The sequence below is a fragment of the Lichenostomus cassidix genome, chromosome 8 (genome assembly GCF_008360975.1).
Source record: "Lichenostomus cassidix isolate B80296 chromosome 8, HeHo_3.0, whole genome shotgun sequence".
NCBI classification, from domain to species: Eukaryota; Metazoa; Chordata; class Aves; order Passeriformes; family Meliphagidae; genus Lichenostomus; species Lichenostomus cassidix.
The window spans coordinates 26,603,158-26,628,035 of record NC_139489.1 but is presented as its reverse complement, the minus strand read 5'-3'; the positions used below and the strand labels follow the sequence as shown (position 1 = coordinate 26,628,035).

Below are 24,878 nucleotides of genomic sequence, written 5' to 3'. Positions count from 1 at the left end.
TACCATTCCTCCAGCAAGCAAGAAAAGCCTCTAATTAAAAAGACCTGGACAGCAACCCACCAGCTCCCACTCCTGCCCTGATCAATGAAGCTTGCTAATTAAAAGCAGTTGACCTGAGCAAAGAATGGCTTGGAGGAGATTAGCCCAAGAGAGACAAGATTTAGGAATTAAATTACTTGACTGGTCTGTTTCATTTTATTTTACAACCCCGGTTCTTCCTCCTCCCCCACACAGGTAAACGGTGGCTTTGAGGACTCAGTCCCAATTTGTAAGAGCAAAGGAGCAGAAAGCACAGTCGTGCTGTTTAATTCACTGTCAAACACCACAGGCTGAGTGCTTGGGGCTGTCGGAGCAGCTGCTCTGTCTGATCACCAGGTGACAACTGAAAAACGGCCGGGTGGCACCTAATTTCTGCAGTTTGATTAACTAGTCATTTGCACCCTGCCACATCAACAGGACTGGGGACAAACACACAGGCAGTGCCTCAGACACTCACTTTGACTCCACAGCCAGGGTCTCGCTGATGTATTTATCTCTGCCTGAAACCCCCAGGAGATTTATGCCCAGCAATCAAAGGGAGACAACACCACCCAAAAGTAATAGTGCTCAGGTCAGGTCCCCATCATGTGGCCTGACGAGTGACTCATTAGTTTGAGTATTCCACACAGGGCTATAAAGCAGGTGAGAACCCTGAGGCAAACTGACACACAGCAAACACCATGTCTGGGATCTTGCAGGGTGCACCGGAATTGCAAGGAAAGCTCCCTTTGGAGAGCTCTCACATCTAGATTCCAGGGTTGCTTTGCTCTGCTCATGTCAGTGGGAATGACAGGAGCTCAGCACCTCTAGAAACCCTGTTAATAAAAGGCAAAGCAGAAGAATGTAACGCTTCCCTGATTCAGGAGAACTGGCTGGAAATGTGAGTTTTTCCCCATACAATTAGAAATTCCCATGCAAACATGAAACATGTTCTCCTGCAACCACTAGTATCCAAGGGCCTTCACCACAGAATAACTTTGAGAGGATTTGCCCAGAGCATATACATTTGCACAGAGAGAAAGAAAATTCTTGAGAGAAATGAGAAGGCTCCTAACCAAATGCTTGGGATTTTGTGTACATTCCACAAACAGTCTTGGCATTGTTTCATTTTTTTAGATCACCATCTTGGAGCTGAGGGGAATAACACCAAGAGCAGGAGTGATGGCAACCCTATTTGTATAATTTATTTATCCACTGCCCTTTTTTCTCTGGCATGCTATTTATTTCCTTTTTGTCTCTGATGTGGCTGCAGAGCCCCAGGTGTCCCCCCCATACTCCTAACTGTTGATACCAGATCTTCAGAGCATTTCAGCTTCTGCTCCCCATGCTTATTGTCTCTCCTTTTCTCCTTCATGCAGCCTGCAGCAACAGGCTCACCATTTTCAAACCAGCACAGCTGGACACATCTGACATTGCACTGACCACCAGAGCAAGGCACTTTCTATTTCAGTTGCAATTCCCAAATGAAAACTCTCTATGGTTTCTTCCAGTCCCCTTAAAAAAACACCTGATTGTGGGGTGAGAATGAAGTGATTGCATAGCATCCAGCAAAAGGAGCTGGTAAAGAATTAGGACTGTAGGGCACTAGCACCAGAAAAATAGCCACAATATCTCCTTATGATGCCAGCCAAAGGAAAAATAAAAGTCAGCACCACAAATCTAAACATAGCCATGCCATCTCAGCGAGCCAGTAATTAGTATTCCTCCCCACTGAGAAAAGTAGTACATAGGCATGTAGTAAGAGACACAGAATTAAACCCACAGCTGCTGAAACACCAGAGATCTGCCTCTGAGGTGCCCTAGGTGCCCACAGACCTGATAGGGCTCACCAAGCCCACAGGGATTTGTGGCTCAGGCATTGTTTAAGCCGCATAAACAAAGTTGTCTTAGATGTTATAATATACTGTTACTCAGGCCTAATTCCCCAGCCGCTGTCCCTGAAGTAATCCCATCATTTTTATTACCGGGAGGGAGCCTATTGCAAACCCAGCCACTTTTCCTTCCAAAGGGAAGAAATTTCATCAGAGATGCAGCAAAACATTCTCATCTGACTTGCGAAGCAAGAGATTTCTTTAAAGAAAGCCAGTCTCTCCAGCAACACCTCCCTCCTGCCCTAAGGAAGAGAAGTACAGGGAGGCATAACGAGAAGCAAAGCTGGATAGTCCATCAGAGGAGGGTGCTGAAGAGATGCAGTCCCTTCCAGCTACCTGGCTGAAATTCAAATGCTGGATTAGTGTCTCTGGCACACTTCTAACAGGAGGCAAAGGAGAGAAATGTAGTGCTTCCTTCCAGCCTTTCAGATCTACAAACCTCTCCCAGGCAGCAGACATTCCAGTCCACCAAAAGGAGGCTAGAATTAGAAATGAGACCCATTTGTCATATAAAATTTCTAGATACAAGGAATGAGGCTGAATTTCTATCAGGCAGAGATGCTGTAATAACACTGTAGCAGCTGGGAACTCCAGTCAGGTGAAGGTCAGGGCTGCTTGGCATCTACTACAGTCCTCTCAGAAAACCAAAAAGAGCAAAGGACGAACAGTTCCCCTTGGCAAACTCGCTCCTGTCCAGCTGGATACAACAGGCTTTGAAGGTTGGAAACTCAGCGGGGCTGGCTGCAGCGAAACAGGGAAGAAAAGGGAGATATGGAAGAGGAAAAAAGTTAGTCTTCAAAAACAAAGTGGTTTTGTTCATCTTCTCTTTGGTCACCAGGTTAGCTCCAGCTGTGACTTGGGTCTGGGACTGAAAGGAGAACGCTCACTGGAACCCTTGGGAATTGGAGTCACTTATGTGTCTTCTTTGTACTGAGTTACAGCTCACATAAAAATGAAGGTGGCAAGCCCTGAAGGTGCCCTTTAGCCACATAAAGGGAAAAGTGCTGCAAAAGACAGACCTTGATAAAACACGATCCAAATGGGGACACATTCGGCATCCCTCGGGGTACATGACAGCTGCACAGGCAATCATCCTGACAGCACTGGGCAGGGCTGGGGCTCTGCCTTTGGCCCACATCCATTCTGTGGGGGAGAACACGGGTAAGTGCAGATTAGCTGAGTCCTATTTCTCCTACCGAATCTCTGTAAAAGCAGCATTCTTCCACCTCCCCCCTTGGACACCTAACAAGGATCAGCAGCTGGAAGCCCCTTACCACTGCCAAGCCCAGCACCCAAGGACCTGCCATCTGTGTTGCAGCCTGCCTTTTGTACTGATTTGTTACGTTTTCGCCCTGATTGCACGCCTCGGGCAGGCGACAGTTGCTCTGTGCAGGACTTGGAGGAGGGAAGTTTTACAGCTTGGCTGCTGCCAACGCACAGATGTTACAGGCTGGGTCACGGCAAGGTGCTAAAGGCCTTCAGAAACGTTGCAAAGCATTAATTATGTCCCTGCAGCTGTTCTTTAACCCTCACCCGTGTCTCCTTTCTTCCATGGGCTGCTAGAAAGACAACTGCGAATGGGAAATCAAAGCAGGAGGCTTTGAAAAGACGTAAGGCAGAGTCTTAAAAGGTTAAAAGAAACAGCACTCTGCAAAGACAGAGCCTTTTTTAAAGCTGTTTGTCCCTGCCTCTTGCTTGGACACCTCCTCTTCTCCTACTTTGGTGCAGCGCTGAACTCCAACAGCATCCAAGGTGAAATGGAGGAGGTCACCCAAATCTTGACATTTCACAGAGCAAGCTGGGAGGTTGATCCATGAGCTTGGGAATACTTTGTCTCACAAGACTGGAGCAGGGAATGATTAGTGGCATGGGTTTAACCAACCCTTCCATCTGAGCAGACTCAGAGATGAGATCTGGGAGGAGTTTCCCTGGTTTTCCACAGGTTTATGTAAACCTCTTGAAGCAAGTCCAGAGGAAGGCCACAAAGATGCTCAGAAGGATGGAACACCTCTTCTAAGGATACAGACTGAGAGGGTTGGAGATGTCAACCCTGGAGAAAGCCCCAGGGAAACCTCAGAGCCCCATCCTGTGCTGAAAGATGCTACAAGAGAGCTGGAGAGGAGCTTTGGACAAGGGCCTGGAACAATGGGATGAGGGGGAATGGCTCTAAACTTAAAGAGAGGAGGTTAGATTGGGTATTTGTAAAACATTGCTCCCTGTGAGGGTGGTGAGGCCCTGGCACAGGTTGCCCAGAGAAGCTGTGTCTGCTCCATCCCTGAAGTGCTCCAGGCCAGGCTGGACAGGACTCAGAGCAACCTAGTCTAGTGGAAGTTGTCCCTGCCCATGGCAAGGGGGTTGGAAGGGGAAGATCTGTAAGGCCCTTTCCAATCCCAACCATTCTGTGGTCAGAAAAACCCCATTATGCCCCAGCTGGACCAGAGCTGTACTTAGACAAGTGACTAAACTGACCCACAGAACCCAAGCTTAGGGCTTCTCCCATCCCTGCTATGGAAACTGGAATTATGCCAAGTGTCAAGACAGCATCCAAGCAGGCTTACCTGGAACAGCTCTGGGAGATGTAGCAACCCAAGTCTCCTGAACTCACCTCATGTGCTTCAGTGCCCTTGAGAGCCACCATGTGCCAGGACTGGCAACATACCTCCCAGGGTCCCTGCAGAGGCACTTCTCCAGACAATGGGAGCCTTGGAAAGCATAAAGCTACTGCTGAGAAAGTAGATCCATCCCTACAGCACAGTGCCCTTCAGAACTGTCACTGCAGAAAAGCAGTTAAGGCAGTCTGCACCCAGACTTGAGCCCTGCTGAACATCAGAACTAATGAGTATCCACACACCACTAGGGCAGCCATTCTGGTGCTAAAATTGCAGCCTGCCTGGGGAGATATCTCCATACCCCACAAACCAGAGGTTCTCAAGGGGAGAGTTTGTCCACTGCTAATCTACAGACCAACTGCAAAGTAAAGCCCCACCTCACACATGGGCATTCACTAACCTGTCTGCATGGGCTGGGCTGCAGCTGTGCCACAGGACCATGAGTGGACTGATAAAACCCACCAGGCTCCTGAAAGGCCTCTCCCTCCCCTATTCCCCGTGCTTTAAGCTGCAGTCAAACAGAGCATATCTCCTTTTAAGACTTCCAGATGTGTTTCTGAATCTGGCTGGGCAGCTTGTGCTGGCGAGAGGGAACAAGATTGTCTCTGGAATCCTTTGTGCTGCAGCTCTCTGTGCACAATAGGCACCCGCGCACTCGGGGGCTGAATAACTTTTTGTGCTAGAAATGAAGCAAGGGGGAGAGAAAAAAAAAATACAGGCACAATAGCAAACAAACAAGCAGAGAGAGGGAGGTGATGGAAAAGCAGGCAGGAATAGCAACGCTGTTGTGCCCAGACACACATTCCAAACAGCATCTCCCACATTCAAAAAGGCATAAACTAATAAAGAAAAAGTTTTTGCCTGACATTTCTCGGACGTGCCTTTGGTTGGGGATCGTTAGGACTCAGCACGCTGGCCAGGACTTGAAATTCTGCATAATGGCCCCAGACAGCTGCTGATACGCTCAGCTGCTGCTGGCACAAATGTTCACTCCTCTGCATCATGTTAACGAGCAATGGTAACTAAAAAAACAAAACAAAATCCCCAATATCCAGGCCTCGAAAGAGGATCCACATTAGCTTTAAGCACTGAGCTCCAGGGCCATGTAACACCAGACTGAGCTACACTGACAGCCACAGGTGAAGAAGCTTCCTCCAGGTAGCTCAGGAGTCTCACCCCAGATGCCCAAATAGGATACAATTCCTCCCACACCAAAGCAGTGAGTGATGGCTTTCTCCCCTTCCCTCTGGCCTTGGGCATGCAGCCGTTTCAAGCAGGAATTGGAGATCAGCAGGGTCACCCTAACAGTCCTTACACCCAAAGATGGGCCAAATATCAGATTCCCACTAGGATGGGCCAAGAGCCAAACAAAATCAGATTGAAGGTTTTGCAGGAGCAGGTTTGTGTTAAGACATTTCTGGACATCCCCGTTGTGCCTAAATATCAGGAGACAGTGTTTTTATCTGACTAACAGAGCTCCTCAAACCATGTGGCGCAGGCTGGCTATTTTAAAACAACATTCAGCTGAGACTTTTGTTTCTGACAGAATAATTTAACACCCCACTCTTGCTGAGTATCCTCACCCCCAGGTATCAGAGTGGATCAGAAAGGCTGTGCTGGGGAAATCCACAGAATCCTTAAGGTTGGAAAAGACCTCTAAAAGCATCGAGTCTAACCACTGATGCAGCAACATAACTCAGATTACCTGTGATCCTGGAGCAGAAACTCCTACCCACCCAAAAGAACCCTCAGCAGGGACATGCAGAGAGTCAGCTTCTCCAGCAGCCTCTCCCAAACAGCAGCTTTCCTCTTTTTTCTAGCATTCTTTATTTTTTAATCTGTTTCCTCCCCCTCCCCCAACGCCAAATTCCAGTTATGTAAATTCTACAGAGGGGCTGACATCTTCTGATGAAGACGATCCCATCGGTGTTATTGTCTGGCTGCCAGCTCCTGGGAAACAGGCAAGGCATGAGGGCGGTTGCTGTTTTTAACCAGAGGCCGCGTCTGACTCGAGCGTTAGGGGAGTTAATGAGCACTGTGCAAACGGAGGGAGGGCTGGCAGAAAGCAAACAGGGAAAACTTTATTTTTACATTTCATTATTTTCTTAAAAAAAAGCCAGGGACCTTAAGGGAGGCACAAAGGGGATTTTTAATAATTTTTTCTTTAATAGCAGAATTTTCAGCGGGAAGAACCTGCTGAGATCCCATGTGTCTAAATAGCAGGGAGGTGCCTGGGTCTCCACACAGCACATTACAGGTTACCTTGCTCTTCTGGGTCTCAACATCTGCAAGGGAGACATCCCTCATCCTGTATTAGTGGATCCTGTTGGGAACGCAGCTGCAATCATAGTGAGACAGAGAAAGCTTGGACACCCTGCAGTAAAGTCCATGTTCTCCCCTGCTTAGGAACCACCTCACCCTCTAGGAAGTGAGACCTGTGCCAATTTGCAGAGTACAAGGAGCAGATCACACCTACTAATGTAAATCCCAAGGTATTAACATACACACACACACACACTACAGCTCTAGGAGAGAGTCCTCTGGCTCACCCCATCCATCACACCTCATCCCTCACACACAGGATGGATCTGCACAGTTATCTTCTCTTGGGGGTCCCTCCAGCTTGACTCAAGCAGTCCAGGCAGCCTGGGAGCTCCCTCTACAGCTCTGAAGGATATTCAGGCCACTCAGTCGGTGCTCAGCACCAAGCAAGTTGAAACCAAAACCAGTAGTCTCTAGGAAAGATGGATGGGGCCAGCAAGCCTGACACTGCGCCCCTTAAAGCAGCAGGGAAGAGGTTAAAAGAGAAGATTTATGGGCATATATCCCTGCCAGAACCATCAGGTGATCATGTGTACACATTTCTCCACTCTAAGACCTAATTTTCCACCATTTCCCTTGATTTGCTGTTCCTATTCTCCCATTTCCTTGATTTAAGGCCCAATTATTTCTTGTCCTCTTGCCAGTGAAACAAAATATTTCATAAGCTCTCCTGCTGCCTCTCCCCACTCCCTCCCTCCTTTGGATGCTGGTTTCAATGCCTGACTCATGCTTCGTGTTCTCTAAAATTTAGAGTATTTTAGTGAACATCTAACAATGATTTTACCATTTTTCTCAGTGATACAAATGGGATTTGGCACCAACTAGCCTGCTGTTGGAATTTAAGTGAGTCTGTGGCTGCCACAGCTCTGGCAAGTCTTTGCAAAGCAGTCCCTGGAGATTGTCACCTGAGCAAGATTTCCTTCTGATGAGATTGTGTTCTTCACGAGGATGAGCCACACAACCTGGGCTGAGCTGCTAGTGACCCTGTGCTGGGACAGGGAGAAGGGCAGACAAGTAAAGCCTACAGTTCATCCAGGGCAGCCTCAGCCCTCCAGGGCAGAGCTGGGGACTGCCATTCATATACAAGTTCAGGGTCTGGTCCTCCTCCTCCAGGATATAGATAAACTTTGTCCTCATTAAAAGGAAGGAATAATGTCTCTGGTGGGTCCCCTGTCTAAACTTATAAGCATAATCAAATCTTCCAAGTGGTTCATCACAGAATGGCTTCTTGTCAGCCCACTGAGCACCAGTCCTTCAAAAACACTCCTAGGCAAACACCCTCCCCTCCCTGTGGAGCAATGGTTTTACAATAAATTTCCCCTCCTCTTCCTCTCCCTTGCCCAGGCTTGCATGATCACAGCATATAGCATTTACAAAGCATCCTCCTACTAGCTCCCATAGCCAAACCCAAACCTGCTACAACACAACACAACCATGAAAAACACAGTTGAAAGTGCTATTTCAATATTGCCAGCCTTGTTCAAGGAGATGGATCCAGTGTTAAGTGAGATTATGCACAGATCAAAAAAGAAGCTCCTTAGGCCAAGAGCCTAAGAGAAGAAAACAGCTCAACACTGCTCTCAATCAAGCTGAACATGGACTCAAAATTGGGTCTCCTCTATTCTCAACTCATGCACAAGAACTTCCATGACCATCAGCTGCTTACCTCTACCTGCACAACCCAATTCATTTTGCCTTCATTTCCCCCCCGCAAAAAAAAAACCAACCAAAACCAAACATAAAAACTCAACTCACTGGGCATGCAGCCTTTCCACTTAAACACCATAAAAAAATTTTGAAATTTGAAAGTTGTAGCTCACCAGCTGGCTCTAACTTGGGTGGCTCTCCAGAAGGGACATCTTCAGAGATTCTAGTCCTTCCAGGGGCTGGCTGGCTGCAACAAGGAGGAAACACCTTGAGAAGATGATCAGGAGGGGCGTACAGGATGAAGTACACTCTCCTAGATATTTTGAGCTATGCCTGTTCTCTTCAACAACACAATTATCACAACACATGCAGAAGTGTCCAAACCTGATCTCGTGCTCAGATTTGGGGTCAAGTAGGCAAGAGAGTTGGACACAAGGTGTGAGATGCAGAGCCCTGTCAGAAGTCAGGCCCTAGAACATTGCAATGGGAAGCCCTAAGGTCAAAACATTCACACATCCCAAAGCAGGCAGTGGGGTCTGGTCTTCACACCCACCACGGCTGTTGCCAGCTCGTTCCCTCATTTCATGGAGCCTGGAGGACAAGCTGAGACCTGCAATGCTGTTTAGTCACACCAGACTTGCTGCTCTGCTGTGAGATTGGGTAACTTCAGTCCAAAATGCTTCACAAAATAATTGACCACCACATGCCACCAGAGTGAGAATGCTTTGGTCATTGGTGATCCAAAAAAGGACTGAGGTTTGGGGGAAGGGGGCAGCTCTTCATCTGAATTTAAAAAAAGGAAAACTGGCCCTTGCTAGAAGTATCAAGTAAGAATGGAAAACATGAGGAAAAACTCAAGAAAGACTGCAGATTTCCCTGTACAAGGCCATCATCTCTTCACAGCCAGGGCTACGCAAGGCAAGACCTCCTCTATTTTGAGCATGGCCTGGAAGAAGCTTCTGAGACCCCACCTGCCACTCTGTGGGGCATGAGACCTGCTCTGGACTCCTAAGGATCAGCCCAGTGAGGGCTTTTGAATTCCACCTGCAGCCTGGGGAAGCTTGGGGATCAGTACCCACCAAGATCTGTAAAATCCAGAGCCCTCAGAGGATCCTAACCAGGCTAACTTCATCCCTCCCTTGGTTCAATCTGCTCTGCTAACTGCATTGGCCTGAGGGTTAGTAGATTAATGTCACTTTTAATTTATCACGTGGCTGTGGCTAGCTGGAAGCATCACCTCCAGGGGAAGCTGACTCACCCTAAGCACACTGTTTTCTGAAGGGCCAGCTAATCCTGCCCACTGGACCAGCTTCCCTTCAAGCTACCTGTCAACCTAGCACAGGCTGGACAGCCCCCAAAAGCTGACACACCACAGTTCATATTCCTGGTAAGTACCATCACAGAGCTTAAATGCCCTGAGAAGTATTGGAAACGGTAAAAGCTGGCCATTAGGGTAGTTTTATAAGGGATAGATATTCTAGGTTGTAAAGTGTGTTCAGAAGGACCATTATGCTCCCTCTGCTTCCTTTCCTCAAAGGAAAGAAGATAAATGTCCAGATGGATGTTCATAGCCCAGGGCAAGGGAAATACAACATCCTCTGGAACAGCAAGTGGAAGTACCGGAGAACGAAGACACGCAGAGATTCCGCTCGGAGACAGCGCGACCAGCTTCCCCCATGTACCATCAAACCCAAACCACCCGTGACAAGCCCACCCCAGGGCCTCTGTGCCACTTCCCCAGCAGTGTGAGGTGCTAGGGAAAGAGGGGCTCATTAGAGAGCCCACCCTGACCCTGGACAACATAGCAGTGCCAAGGATGGCTCAAGATAACAAGACTACAGTATGTGAGCAGCGTAGTGCCTCTGCTTACTCTGCTGCCCAAACAAATCCTCTCTCGTTTGATCTGACCATTCCACAAGCACAGAGAAGAACTGTGTGGTCCTCAGGGAGCTCACTAAGCCAGTATTTCTGTAGAAAACGGGAGCTTGTGCACCAGAATCTAAATATAGCCTTAGAAAAATAAAATCAGCCTCTATCTGATCAAGAGAAAAGTGTTTGGAGGGTAAATCGAGACAGGAGTGTTTGCTCAGATTTATGGGGAGGTGGAATAAGTTGGAGAAGTCTGAACCAAATCCATCCCTTGAGTGGAAGTATAACTACATAACCCTGAGGTCCAGCTATAACTTCCTTTGCAGTCTGGCAAAAGGCCAGAGGTCCGTTCAACCTCAGCTATTCGGTGATTCTGTTGGATGCAGAATTCATGGTACCCCATTTTGATGCTGGGGATAGGAGGGATGTAGTTAGGGCTACAGCAGATCTTCTATCCCTCGTCCCACCTCATCTGATTGAATCCAAGCCTTTGTTAGAAAAGAACTCCAGCCCTTTTCCCTAAAAGACATTCACAGCCTTGCAAGAGCAGATGCCCACCAGAGATCAGGTTTTCCATTCATCCATGGGATGGATCAGATCAAAAGAACAGGGACAACACAAACCTTAAAATGCACAGGTCCTCAAATGCTGAAACATTTCTCAGCCTCTTCTTTGCTCGATTTGGGGGGGGAAAAAGACAGCAGAGAAGAAAGATGTAACTTGGTTTACTGGACACTCCTAATCGAGCTCTAGTGCCTAGGATCAAAGATTAGTTGATTAAAATCCAATTTCAAAGCTTATTAACTTTTGAATGAGAAATGCTGCTATGGTGAGCTTACTTGGGCAGGCTATTTCTGGCTTGGCAGAAGCAGCTGGCAGGGAAAAACAGCTCTTTGCTTATCAGCACCCAGCTTAGACCCAGATGAGGCAAGAGGATTTCACTACCTCAGACCACTTTAAATCAAGACTAAATGAACAAAAGGACTTCCCTTAAGCTGGATATTAAAAAGAGCTGGGCATTTCCCCTTCATGCCATCACAGCTCACTTGAAAACCATGCAGAGCCTTTGAGTTATTTGGCTGAGTTACCCAAAATTCACTTCCCTGCAAGGTGTTCTGGTCAGGCTGGCAAGTGACAGCTCTGACATGAAGTTTCCAGGTATCTTCAGCCCGTGTCCTCCTTGCCCAAGCAGCTCCTGTCCTTACAGCAGCTGTACCACCATGGCCAGCTCTGTCCCACCACAAAAGAAAACCAGGAAACCCTGACACTGCCAGCTGAGAGAGATGACAAGCCAAGTTGAGATCTGTCTGCCACAGGCTCTTATTCTGAGGGACATAAATCCCAGTTCCTAACCTGAGATCTTTTCAGGACACCCAAGTATATTTGAAAGCATGCAAAACACAGAATCATGGAATTATTTAAGTTGGAATAAACCTCTTAAGACATAGGGTAGAGCTGTGGCCTGGAGCTTTGAAGGTTGAACACATTCCTTGTCCTAAGGACAAATGGGGGTTAAACACTGCCCTTGAGGAAGCAGTTCCTCCCATGCCCTCCTGTTTGAGCTAATCCTAGTACTGCTTGCAGAGAGTTTCCCAGCTTCTCTGTGCTTTCCCAGGCATAGCAACCATAAAGATGAGAACTGCAAAACACAATTCCACAGCAAACTTTTTCAGGTGGTAAGGCCCCTTTCTGTCTCAGGCACACAGTTTTTCAGAACATGTCTCATCAAAGGAAACAGTATGTAAGGCCATCTGTGCCCAAACAATGGGCTTCACCTCTTGTGCTGAAGGACTGAGTTTATCTGCTGAATGCAGTCATTTGCTAGATCAGCTATGATGGGGATTCATGTGTGTGGCAAAGGTGGCAGCTGTGAAGCACCAAGGTCTGGGTCTGACTTTTGTCCTGCTCACAGGGAAACATATCATGCATCCTCAAAAAGCACCAGAACAAGTGGAGGTTAACACCAAAGCAGGGAGGGGAAGGCAATTCATGCTATTGTACTCTAAAGAGGGAAAACAGCAAGCAGTCTGGGTGACCAAGTTTGCTTTGAAGAGTCCTTGGTGACAGCTACGTGACAAATACCTTGTCTCTCTGGGAGACACCTCAGTAGCTTCTTTCCTCTCTCCTGCTATGCTTTGGGAATCACAAACACACCGCCCAGAGTTCCCCTTCCAGACACTTTCAGACCCAACTCCAAACAGCCACCAGATCAGTAAATGACACAGCAAACAGTGACTTCTCCCTGGTTCAATTAAATCTTATCTTTAACCAAGAAAAAAGGAAAACAGTTTTTCAGCCTGCCTCTGGTACACATGAAGTATATAGGAGCTCTTCAAAAGGATTCCTGCTCCTGCAGATCAGACACAGGCTTTCAGAAGAAGAAAATCAGTTATTTCCACACATCTTTTTGCAATCTTCAACCAGGTTCCTGCTACACATAGTGCCTCTGGGGCAGGAAGCAATGCGGACAGCACAAATCAGAGGCTACCCCCATCCCTGACAAACCCTGAGCATGAGATAATAGAGAAAAGGGCAGAGCAGCAAACTTCACCTCCACATGGGCACAGCAGGGATCCAGTCTCTGAAACCAAGCCCACAGAAAACTTTGAACACAGAAAAAATGTTGGCATAACAGTGTTGTAGTATAAGACCTCCCTGCTGGTGGTGAGGCAGCTCTTGCCTTGGGGAAAGAGTGTGCATTTCTCCCCTAAACTGTTCAGAGGTCAGGATGGAAAAGCACAAAGTTTTTTTCTATGAGTAAAAAGCTGGTTTTTAAAGTACCTCTAGAAGAAAAGTCTGACTCTCCCGTTATGCAGTCTATGCCACTGCACCAGCCCAAAGGGCTAAGGGTCCCCACACAGCCTGGGAAAGGGCCAGGAGGTCAGCATGGGTTTGGAAGTGCCACCCTTGAGCTTCACCTTGTGCTCCCAGGGCTACTGCTCTCTTCTGCAAGTCCACCTCGTGTATTCCAGCAGCAAACTTCAACCAAGCTGTGAAAAAAACACTCGGAAGCAAAGGCAACACCAGATCAGCCAGGCGAACGCTGAGGAGAGGTGACAGTAACAAGGAAGGTTATGTTTAGCCTCACATCTGTGCTGTTTGGAAGCTCTCTTCACAGGGAGGAAAAAAATAGCTTAAGAATAAATCTTTTACTTGGAAAACATCCAGCCTGGGAATAAAAAACAAGAGTCTAAGAGAATGAGTAATTGAATGGAGAGAAATTGTTGAGCAAGTGAGGTCAGGGGACGCAGGGAGCACACACAAAGGACCACCAGCACAGGAAAGATTTGGGGAAAGCAGCCATCTTCAGGGCAGACCGGCATGCTCCGGCTGTCTCACCAGGATCATCATTTGAAGGGGAAGGAACAAAGCCCTGTGCTGCCTCCACTTTGCAGAGACCCCACTCCTACAACAGGAGGAACCAGCTCCATTCTTCCCCGAGCTCTTCCATCCCAAAGCCCAGCAGAAAGCCAGATGCCAGGCAGGAACTGGGAGTTACTGGTTAAGGTAGCCTAGTGTGGAAGACATGGCAAGTCAGTGAATAGGGTCTCAGTTTGGAGCCAGCTGCTCCACATGATATCCTAACATGACAGAGCCCATCTGCACCTCCTCTGAAGCATCCCAGTACTTGCTCCTCTATCCCCACTCAGCCCCACCTGAATCACATCCTACTGTGACAGCAAGTGCCAGCAGAGCAGTAGAACGGCACATGCTGTTTGCTCAGGACCAGTTCAAGCACACATGATTGCAGGGGCATTCCCACCTAGTCTCCCAGTGCCCCAGCATCCACCAGGAGCCAACACACCACAGCAGCAACAGGATCCTTCTCTGCCCACTCCAGCCTCAAGAAAGCAACACCACGCTTGGTTAAAATTCCAGACAAACAACCAACTGGGCCACATCATCCAGCTCCAGACAGGCTTGCTGGGGATATTTCCCCATTACTGCTTCAGTGCCGAGTGACAGATCTGAGTCCCACTGCATTACAGGTGGTTGCAAATCCAATTTCCTTCCCCAAAAAACTAAGCATGTTTGCACCTGCCTCGACCCCCCTGCACCCTCCATAAGGATGGAGTGACTGGCTGAGCGATGAGCACAAAGCCCACATGGCATTAATCCTCTATATTCATATCCAAAAACCAAATCTCTAATTTACTTCCTCCTGAAGTCACTTAAACGTAAGCATCACTCCTGGTCGTACTTCTGTATGTATTTTTCTGGTTGCAGATATAATTGTTATACTAAGGGCGCTTTAGTTGTGATTATAAATACCCAAACTCCCATGCCTATGTATGTGCAGGCACGCATCCACACACGCTCATTCTTCTACCTCTTGAGAAATGGGTCTGTTCCGCTTTCTTCTGCTACTGATAAAATATTGATTAGGGAATTTGAAAATTTGAAATGATTTAGGAGTCCCTGGATGGGAAACGTAATGTACTGTGCCGGTCGCATTATGAGCCATCCATCACCTGTCAGCAAGCAGCAAGAAAGTGACAGAATCAATACAAACGTGTCTGAAGATGGGTTTAATTCATTTCCCTTCCCCCTCGGGCCATGGCTGGAGCATCCCAGCCAGAGGAGAAGGAGGCTCAGTAACACCAGCCCAACCTCAATCCAACCAAAGTGCAAGGAGGTTAACTTCTTCCTTGGCAGTCCAACCACACTGGGGCCAAGGTGGGTGACCTCAGCTGCACTCCCCAGGGAGCATGGCCAGGCCAGCCAGCCAGGAATTGCTACATCAGACCCTGAAGGCTGCATTCACTGTTCTTGTGCCCTGAGATGGTCTGGGTACTTGTGATGTCCACATGGGTCACAGCACCTGCACAGCTCCAACTTGAAGCTGCTTTGACTGACTTCAGCAGGTTATTTGTTCCTAAAGCCTCCCCAGGGCTGGTAATTCCAGCCTCTCCCAGCACATTTTACCCCATGAATCACTCCCATACATTAGTCCACTTTCAGGATCAGACTAACCAGCAGACAGTGTGAATCTCTCCTTCCTTCCCTACTTCCCGGCCAGCACACAATATGAATCTCTCCTTCCTTCCCTACTTCCCTTCTGCATCACCAATCTTTAGTCAGTATGGCCTGATCCAGCTCCTTGTTCCTCAAGCATTTGTTCTTCTTACTCTATCAAGAGTTTTAAAAGAAAATAAAAAAAGGAGTGAGCAGAATCCATCCGTAGGGCAATACATCATCCCCCTGCATTTTGCAGATGGATTCAATTGGCCTGTGATCCTATTTTGCAGATTCCCTTAGAGCACTGTAATTCATCCTGGAAGGCATTTCAAATGAGACTGGACAGAGCACCAGAGAAATGACAGGAGCTCGGTGCCCTGCTGCACTCCCTGGGAGCAGAGAGGGTGACCAGGCAGGCTATTGCTCATGTGTGATTAAAGCTAATTATACCAGGGCACACCGCAGGAGGTGATGGCAGCACAAGAGCAGCTCAAACACAGCCAACAAAGTTGCTGTTCCTAAAAGCTGCTCCTCAAGCCAGCCTGCCATGTTCAGCACCAGCATTAACCCTGGCTGTAGAGCACATGGTATGGCACAAGGGATGTTCCACAGCACAAGACAACTTTTGACCTGCCAGCTGTGGGGGGGAAGACCCAACAGCCTGCTGGGTGGGAGCAGAAGGATCTCCAAGGTTGACTGGCTCTTTGTCCTGACAGAAGCTTGACAATCTTCTCTTCCCAACACCTTTCAAGGCTTCAAGGAGGCAGCATGAGCCAAGAGAAGCAAGCACTCATCCTCTGGGCAGCATGTTTCTCCTCTGTCCTTTGGCTGATGATGTGGCTGCAAGTATGACTTCTTGGAAAAATTTCTCATTTATTTTGATTTTAATTCCATTATTTAACAGACTGCAAAACCCTTAATTGGGAGTCTCAACTACTGCTATTGTGCAATTCACTACAGATTAGGCCCTTCTACCTCACCATCCCTAATAGACTCTATAAACAGTTTCCAAATCCAGCAGAAGTGGTCTATTTGCTGCCTAGTATACCATATAATCTTTTGCAGAGGTAGTATTGATCTTATTAAACCTGCAGCCATCAAGTCCTCAGATGTGTCTCAGCATTTGCTTGCCTACAGCAAAGCAGAGTTCCTCTTCCAGCCCCACAGCAACACACAGGTGATGGCACCAGCCTACACTGAACCGGAGACAGAGGATCACTGCCTTCCTGAGAACAATTTAATAGTCAGTAGAGCCATGGCTGTAGGGTATTTAGTCAGAAGCAATATGTCGTTTCAAAAAGAAACGTCTGAGTCGTTTTAACTGTAAGGGACAGAAATTAGGGATAATTCAGGCCATAACAGCTACTGAATGCTGAGCCCAGAAGCAGCTCTGCTCGTGGCTAATGGATTTTGCACAGTGAGACTGGCTCAGGGCTCTCAGCTCATTGCTCCAGGATACTCACAAGACACGATTGCAGCCACTTTGCCAAATTTTCCTCACCCGTCCACAAAGGGAGAAACTCAGGAGATTATTTGCACGGTCCTCTCCAAACAAGCAACCCTTCCCACAGTGCAGAAGCTGGCTCCAGATGAGAGAGGGAAGGCTGTAGGAGGCTGGGCCAGGAAAGTAGCATTAAGATGCAAAGCACAGAGTTGGAAGTCTGAAAAAAAATATATACATATCTATATGTGCAGGTACATGAAGCTCGCCTCTTTGAGGGAAGGCAGCACCACGTTGTGCTGGGAAGGCAGAGGAGTAGAGCACAGTCTAACCAGATGTTTAGCTGACAGAGCATCAGCCCTGGGTTATGTTCCCAGGCTGCCCTGGCAGCGACATCCAAGGAGAGGACAGATGGCAGCTCCACAGCAGAGCCTTAGGACCATGACTCGTGTCTTTCTTCTAGACGAGGCTCTGGTGCTGCCAGCTTACAGCAGGCACTGAAGGAAGAGGTGATAAGTGGCCACCGTCTGGCCCAGAGGTGCTGGGGTGCCAGGCAGAGGGGAGAAGGAGGCACAGCTCCCACCCCTGCAACATTCGCACTGACCCAGTTGTGTCAGCCCCCCTCGTCAGCACATCCGTCACCCTCCTGGCTCCTGCCGGGGCCTTAGGACCTGCAAAGGTGGCTACACATGTTGGACTATTTGTCTTCTCGGGTTCTTGGGACAAGGGGGCTGACAGCTCTATTAATTATCTCACAAAGCAGAGCCCAAACACATCCCCAGGGAGGAGGACAGGGAATAACCCCGGGGAATAAGAACATCAAAACCACGTGGCTCCCTGTTGCCCAGGGAAAGGCAAAGCATCAGTACAGCCTGAGAACTGAAATACTTGCAAGAAGTTCATGGGGAAGAACCCTGGAAGCTGAAGCTTTCACTCATCACCTGTCATCTTTCCTTAGCCAAGAGTAAGTTGCTTCTGATAACGGGCAGGGATCATCCCCACTTTCAGCACTGACCTTTTAGCCCCTGTCCTGGGATGTACCCAGGCTGGGAGACCTAGACTGCTCCTGCACCAACCCCAACTAATCCTGCAGTCTTCAAGAAGACACATCATTACCCTGGGAACCAGCCACCCACTCACACACACTGCTATGAAGAGGAAGAAGTATTGATCCAACAGTCCAAAGAAGTCATCCACACCTACATGATGCCCACAACATCCTGGAAGCAGTAGATAGGGACCTGGATCTCTCTCTGTGCTGGAGGAAAACCAGGATATATACAACAACTCATCAAGGTGCTGAAAGCACCACCCACAGAGGTCAGATGACTAAGAATTGTACTGCAAGTTCTCAGAACACAACAGTGGGATGTCACAATCTTCTTATTCCAGAAGAATAGCAAAAGAAGTGCCCTACTCCCCACATTGCCAAACCAACACTCCTACAGCCAGTACAAGTATTTCCAGCGCACACATTCACCCAGGCCGTGCATCCAGTCAGCTCCTGACTTCCCACATAAGCTGGTTTTTAGGTAGGGATCTCCACGTGAATGATTATAACCCATCTTATCACTGTCACCCAAAGCTGCCCACCTGCCCTGCCAACACCTCCAGCAGAGCAGGATCCCAACCAGCACCAATTCCAGGATCTCCCCCAGCTGTTCAGGACACAGCCAGAAGGCAGAGACTGAGCCAAGGCTTTGTAAAATGGAGCGTGTCGTATGTGGGGAGGAGGGGAGACAGCTTTTTCAGCAAGTAATTTCAACTGCCTTGAGAAAACAGGTTGTTAAAATGATAGAAATAAATGGGTTGTTTGAGCAGCCTCAGAATTACTTTCAGAGAAAACTTCCAGGTAGGAAACATTGATTGCAAATACTTATTAACTGCTCCTTCATTATCAGAGATGTGATACATATGTTTACAAATTTTGATACATTTTTATTAATCCTACTTACCGGTTTAATTCTCTTAGCCTTCCCAGAAGAACTGTCACCAAGCAACACCCTAAACACAGCTTCCACTTCTGCACTGGCAGGTGTGGGCACTGGAGGAGTCACTCAAGCACCTGCCTGTACTGAGGAACACATGGCACCAGTGTTAGACCCCAAAACGGCTCTTTTGATCCCAGTCTCTCAAAAATGGAGGATCTCACTTCAGAGGGTGTGTGATAGGGTCACTTACCCACCTTTGTCTTCTCATGAAAGCCATCAACCAAGAGACGGTAGGTATTTCTAAACTCAGCCTCTTGTCTCTCACAGCAACAGAGCTTGATGCTAATGACAAGAACTGAAGAGAAGGTGGAGGTGTTTTCCCAGGATGATTCTCCAGCTCCGAGCAGCCCGGCACTTGCAAACTCCCAAGTTGTAAATTGCTTCTGGGCTGTGTTTAGGCCCATCATCAAGACTTATCTGCCATGAAATTGCCAAGTTCCTTTTTAAAGGTTCATGATATTTTTTGGCTGCCGCAACATTGCAGGACAACACATTTCCAGGGCTGAATTAGTTCCCCCCCACACATAGCATGTAAAGCTGTTTGATTTAAACCTGAAGTCCATTACTTTCTTACCCTGCAGGAAACAATTACCTTCTAATCAGCTTATTGGGTGATTTTATCCATGTCTCAAGTCCTCCTTGTTGATGCTTTTCCCAAGCTGGTGAGTCCTGAGCTAGGCTACCCTCACATGGAAGCTGTGACACCATCAAGTTACATAAAGCACAGCTCCTTGCTCTTGACAACATCTTCTCCAGGAGCGTCAGCAATGCCCTGTGCTGGGACAAGTGTTCTCCTCTGGGGCTCCTCCCTGGAGCTGCTCTTACAGTGGAGAATCAGAGGTCTGTTTATTTTAAGCAGTCTAGAGAGGCACAGGCAGAGGATGAGTGAGGAGGATCCCTGCCCCAGGTCACAGCTTCAATGAGACAAGATTCCCTCAGAGAAGGCCTGTGCCAGAGGGATGCACAGATTGTTACCTCCCAGCTACTTAGGCAAGAGTTTCTGTCTGAAGTAGAGGCATCATGCTAATGGCTGCAGGCTTCCCCAGCTTCCATCACCCTGCTGGAAGCAGCAGGTCCCGCCAGCCCTTCTCCAGTAATCCTGCCTGGGGACTGCAATGTCCCAGCTAGAAACTGCTCTCTGAGTACACAGGAAGCACAGTGATGCTGGTACGGTCTGCAAGCTCCACCTGCCACAAAGACCACAGCCAGTCCTACAACACATTTTGTTTCCAGAAGCCGGTGAAAACCCCGGTGTGCTGCCAAGTCATGGATTCTTCATCATTAGCACCTTGCCTAAGAGTGTACACAGCACAGCTGGGGTTTGCAGGAGAAAATGGGAAACATCATCTCTCCGCATACGGCAGTTACAGAACACTTCATCAGAACAGCAAACCCAGCAGGGCCCAAAGCAGAGGCTCACAGGTACAAACTGATGGGCACAGTACATCCCATGGCCTGCATTCCCCAGCAAACACCTCCTACCGGCTCAAGCACTAGAAAAGCAGTTACACTTTTCTAGACACATTGCCTCTGTGTTGCAATTTTCATACCACTAAAGATGTTGCAGCAATCAGGAGTGTTTGGGCCTGCAGCACCACTGCAGGGTCCCAAAATGGAACCAAACTCTTTGCCACAAAAGCTCAAGTCACCTGTGGGCCAAACCCATGCTTATGACTCAGCCACACACCTTCCACAGACACCTTTGCAAGATAAGCCAAATCAGTAGTCCCAGAATGCCATAACCTGCATAGTTCAAACCTAACCCAGCACCTGTAAATCCCACTGAGAGGAGGAACAGAGCATCTCTGTCACCAGCAGTCAAGCACACCCAAAGCTTTGGTTTTGTCTATACTGCCCAGGCATTATTTCCCTCATAAAAGAATGCAGTGGCAGGACTTTTCAGACACACAGACCTCATCCCTGCCTCACTGCAATTGTGTGGTCCCAGGGGCCTTAATTATCCAGCATCCTTCTCGCAGGGAGCTGCTCTCTGGGAGCATTTGCATGTTCGACTCCTCTGGACAAGTTCCGAGGCAGGCAGCTAATCCTCTCCCAGGTCTCAATGTCATATCAATTTTCCCACTCAAAGCTGAGCTCTCTCCATCAGGGGTTTTAAACTAATGAGACGTACTGAGGCCTTCAACTCTGGGAATATCAAATGCAGTGGGATTCAATTTCGTTTGATTTTCATGTGGTTTTCCCTTTGTAATTAACACCAGACAGCATACAACTTCTCTTCAACCCACCACTGGATACCATCTCTACTCAAACATGTCAGGAAAGGTGATGCTTCCACCCTGTGCTACCAAAGGCATAACAATTTTTTTTTTTTGCTTCCTTCCCTCCACATGCATATAATCCGCATCGTAAAGGTACTGTCCAGACCCTTAAATCTCCAACACCAGTGGCACAGATCCCTCAGGGCTCACAGGTACCACAGCCCCTCCTACTTCTGACTCACAAGGATTATGCTCCAGAAATGCTGGTGCATGGGCACAAGCTCTGAAAGGATTTAATGGGTCAGTCTCTCCTAAAATCCTTAGGGGGCTGAGGATCTCCAGTGCGCCCTAGCAAAGATGAGGAAGTATGAATCATAGAATCATTAAGGCTGGAAAAGACCTCTAAGACTATCAAATCCAACAGTATCTGTAACCATGTGCATCCTTTCCAAAGGTAGCCCAGTAGTGTTTCTACTACAGCAGGCTTTCCACAGTGCTAAGACAAAACAGCTGGCACTAACTATTGGTTTCAAGATCACACAAGCCAATACCCACTTTTTTTTTAAAATCACCTAAATGAGCTCAGTTGTGCCACATCTGGCAGTACCTGCAGCAAAGGCAATGCTCTGTTTGATCAGAACAGTCTGTCAGTGTAGCAAGGGGCTGCACAGCAACATGACATGGTGCAAAAACCTGATCAGCAAGAGGCAGTTCCTACAGGCACTGGTACATGAAGGTTTTGAGGGAGAATGTGTATATTTTGATGTCCGTTACTAAAACCAGACACTGCCAACATCCTACGGCCTTGATCCAGCAGAAATCCCTGCAGAAGGGCTCTCCTGTGACCTCTCTAGCCAGAGAACACCTGAGGCAGGAGGGGAAGATGGATCCTTCTCTGCAGTTAGGAAAATAAAGGTAACCAACCATCTCCATACACCTTGACCCTGGACTCTCACTGCAGGAGCTACATAAGGGTTCAGAGCAAGACTTGGGGTTCTCTCTCTCAGTTTATCTTTTGGGGAGAAATTTTGCTGTCACTCAAGCACAGATATTATACACGCTTTTAAAGGAACAACATACTGAGTGATAAATTCCAAATTAGCATGTAAATTACCCCATTTTCCAAAGAAAAATTTGTTTTGTTTACAAGAGCTCAGTTGTCACTCTGACTTTTCTACACAAGATAGCAGAAGCTGGAAGGGACTCACCTGGATTAATGCAGTTTGCAAATTTGAAATTATGCTCTTCCCTTGTACATCTATAACAGCCACATCCTGTTTTGTATAGTGATTTCCATACCAACAGCCCTAAAAGGCCTTTTCCAGAGATGTTGGATTGCATCTGCTGTCACCCAAATTCCACCCTGGGAAATGTTGAGGTTCCATTAACCAGGCCACTTGCCACCTGAAACTGCAACCAACAAACTCTCCTGCACCTGCAGCACCCCCACTGGTGTTTGAGGGGTGGATCCCTCCCCTGCTAACACTCATGGTGATGTGTCCCCACTTTGGAAAACACCAGCCCAGTCCCTTGCTGCTGTTCCAGGAGCCCGCAAGTTCCAAGTGTCAAGCAGCACCTCAGAGCAGAGTTCAGCAACACTTTATTATCAGTCCATCACAGAGTTCCCCGCACTGCCTGGCAGCTCCAAATGAGCCCTCCATGCTGTGACAGCACCACAGGACCACTGAGGTTTCATCAATATTCATGTCCCAGTGACACTCTACCGAGCAATGGAAGCTTGTATTCACCAGCAGATCATTAAACGAAGGGAAATGAGTGACCTCGCAAGACCAGCTGCGTCACTGATGTCACCAGCAGCTGAAGGGACACAGACAAGGTCATCACCCAGCACTTCTTCTAATAAATAACAGCTCTAAATGAGCGTGGCCTTGCCATGCCCAGCGGGACCCATGTGAGACTGGAAGCATCACAAAGATACCCAAACTGCAATGCCGGGCACAGCAGTACCTCCTCTCAGAACCCTGACCAGGGGGTGCTCTTGGAGCAAGCAACATCCAGCAAAACAGGGCTGTAAATCTGAATGAAATTGCTGTTTCAGGCACAGTTAGCCCAGTGCAGGGAACACACACAACTCCCTCTAAGGGCAGAAGCATTTAGGAGTACCCCAGAGCTTCCTGGAAGCATCCCAGTTTACGGTGTTTACCAGAGCCTCCCCAGGCAGTACTACAGCACTCCACATGCAGAGACTGGATCTCGATTACAGACCCTAATTGCTGCCATCAGTCACGGTAACAATTAGCATCGGGTTAATGCATTTTCACTGCTCTCAGGAGAGGAGGGAGAAGGGAGTCTTAGTCCCAGTTTACCTCAAGTTCACTAGGAGGCCACAAGAAAGCAACTCATGGGCAAACTTCCCACTCATCCAGGTTCCCCAGGATATTCCCAACCTCTGAAAAAACCAAAGCCCCGCAGGAAAAATCAGCTCCTTTGGCCATCCTAGTCAAAGCAGACAGCTACCCTACCTTCATGTTCCCATGTATAGAAAGTAGCTAGTGGAAAATCACCTCCCCAAAAATGAGACACCCTCCCTGGTGCAGGAAGTTACAGACTCTTCTATTTTTTTTTTATAGCTCTTTCACTGATGTTGATCCCCAACTCAAGTGCATCAGGTAAGGCTAATTCAGCCTCTAAACTCTTCCATGACTATTGATCTCTAAACATCCCCTGGTATCAAGAGTGCAACAGGTCACAGGCAAGCAAAGAACCTCCTGTACCCCACATGGATGGCTGCACACTAAGCTGCCTCTACAGGGATTTGCAGCACACTCTGTTTCAGGAAAGTTTTGCTACTTGACTCCTTACAACATCAGGGGGATGAAGTGTAGAGTTAGAAACCAAAAATCTGAGGAGAAATCCTAAAATCTTAAAATTGTACTTTTAAAATTCTTTGCCAGATCTGCAACTTCTACAAGTAAAAATCCCCTGGATTTATCATTTTCCTCCAAAAAGAGATTGCCTTGAGTAACAGGACAGACCATGTTCAGTCTTGGAAGAGCAGGATATCTAAGGTTTGAAGTGAGAGATTTGCACACTCACAGCCCCTTTAAACTGACTAAAAGGACCATGGGGCAGCAAAAACTGTGCAAGGCCAAAAAGCAACATATTGAACCCCCAAAGAGCTGCCCAAAGCATCCTGCAGCTGGAACTGAGGGACATAAAGGTGTCTGGGTGCACAGCTGCAACACAGAGAGCTGTGAGGACACCCAGCAACACAGGTGTCCCTCTCCCTGGACTCACAGAGGCAGAAACATCCCAAATTTAGGAGCCCATCGTCAGGAAAACCACCAGAATTATGTGCTGCAGTCAGCCAGACTCACCCCAGCACAGCATCCTGGGCTCAGGCATTACTTCCAGCTTTGTGGTCCTGGGAGCCAAGCAGCCCTGGAAGGAGGGAGAGCCAGGTGAGGGCACCTGTATCTGCCCACGCAGGTACCCGAATGTGCAGCAGCCTTGATACCCTGCTATTATTAAAAGCCAACAGTCCCTGCACTGTGGGTCGGGGGGGTTAAAGCCACCCACACTCACCCACTGCCACCAGCCTTCCCAGCACCTCCCTGGAGCTGCCCGGGGAAGCCTGGACTCCACCCCACAGCCCGGCCCCAGCGGGCTCCAGCCCCACAGCCTGCTGCCCCAGGCCCTGCACCCCAGCTTGGATCAACGGGGCACAAACCCCACAGTCCCTCACGAGTGGGCACAAACCCCACATCCCTTCACAAGCGGGACCCCACCCCACAGCCCACCGCAGGCAAGGTTTAGCCACACAGTCCTTCACAGGTCAATCGTGGCCCCACAGTCCATCACGAGTGGGTCGCTACCCCACGGCCTGTCACGGGCAGGTTTCAGCCCCACTGCCCCCACAAAGGGTGCCGCAAGCGTTCCCGCCCCACCTC

At 48.3% G+C, this 24,878-nt stretch overlaps 2 long non-coding RNA genes across 2 annotated transcripts; one reads left to right on the top strand and one right to left on the bottom strand.

The window, feature by feature from the left end:
• Nucleotides 1-6,372: 6,372 nt before the first annotated feature.
• LOC146434187 (uncharacterized) lies at nucleotides 6,373-24,740 on the bottom strand. Its single transcript, XR_014853855.1, has 3 exons — nucleotides 24,306-24,740; nucleotides 8,662-8,735; nucleotides 6,373-6,842 (listed from the first exon to the last, which is right to left on the bottom strand). It is a non-coding gene; the product is annotated as an uncharacterized LOC146434187 (long non-coding RNA).
• Nucleotides 18,179-19,409, top strand: LOC146434188 (uncharacterized). The gene is made up of 3 exons (XR_014853634.1): nucleotides 18,179-18,289; nucleotides 18,793-18,917; nucleotides 19,016-19,409. It is a non-coding gene; the product is annotated as an uncharacterized LOC146434188 (long non-coding RNA).
• Nucleotides 24,741-24,878: the final 138 nt, after the last annotated feature.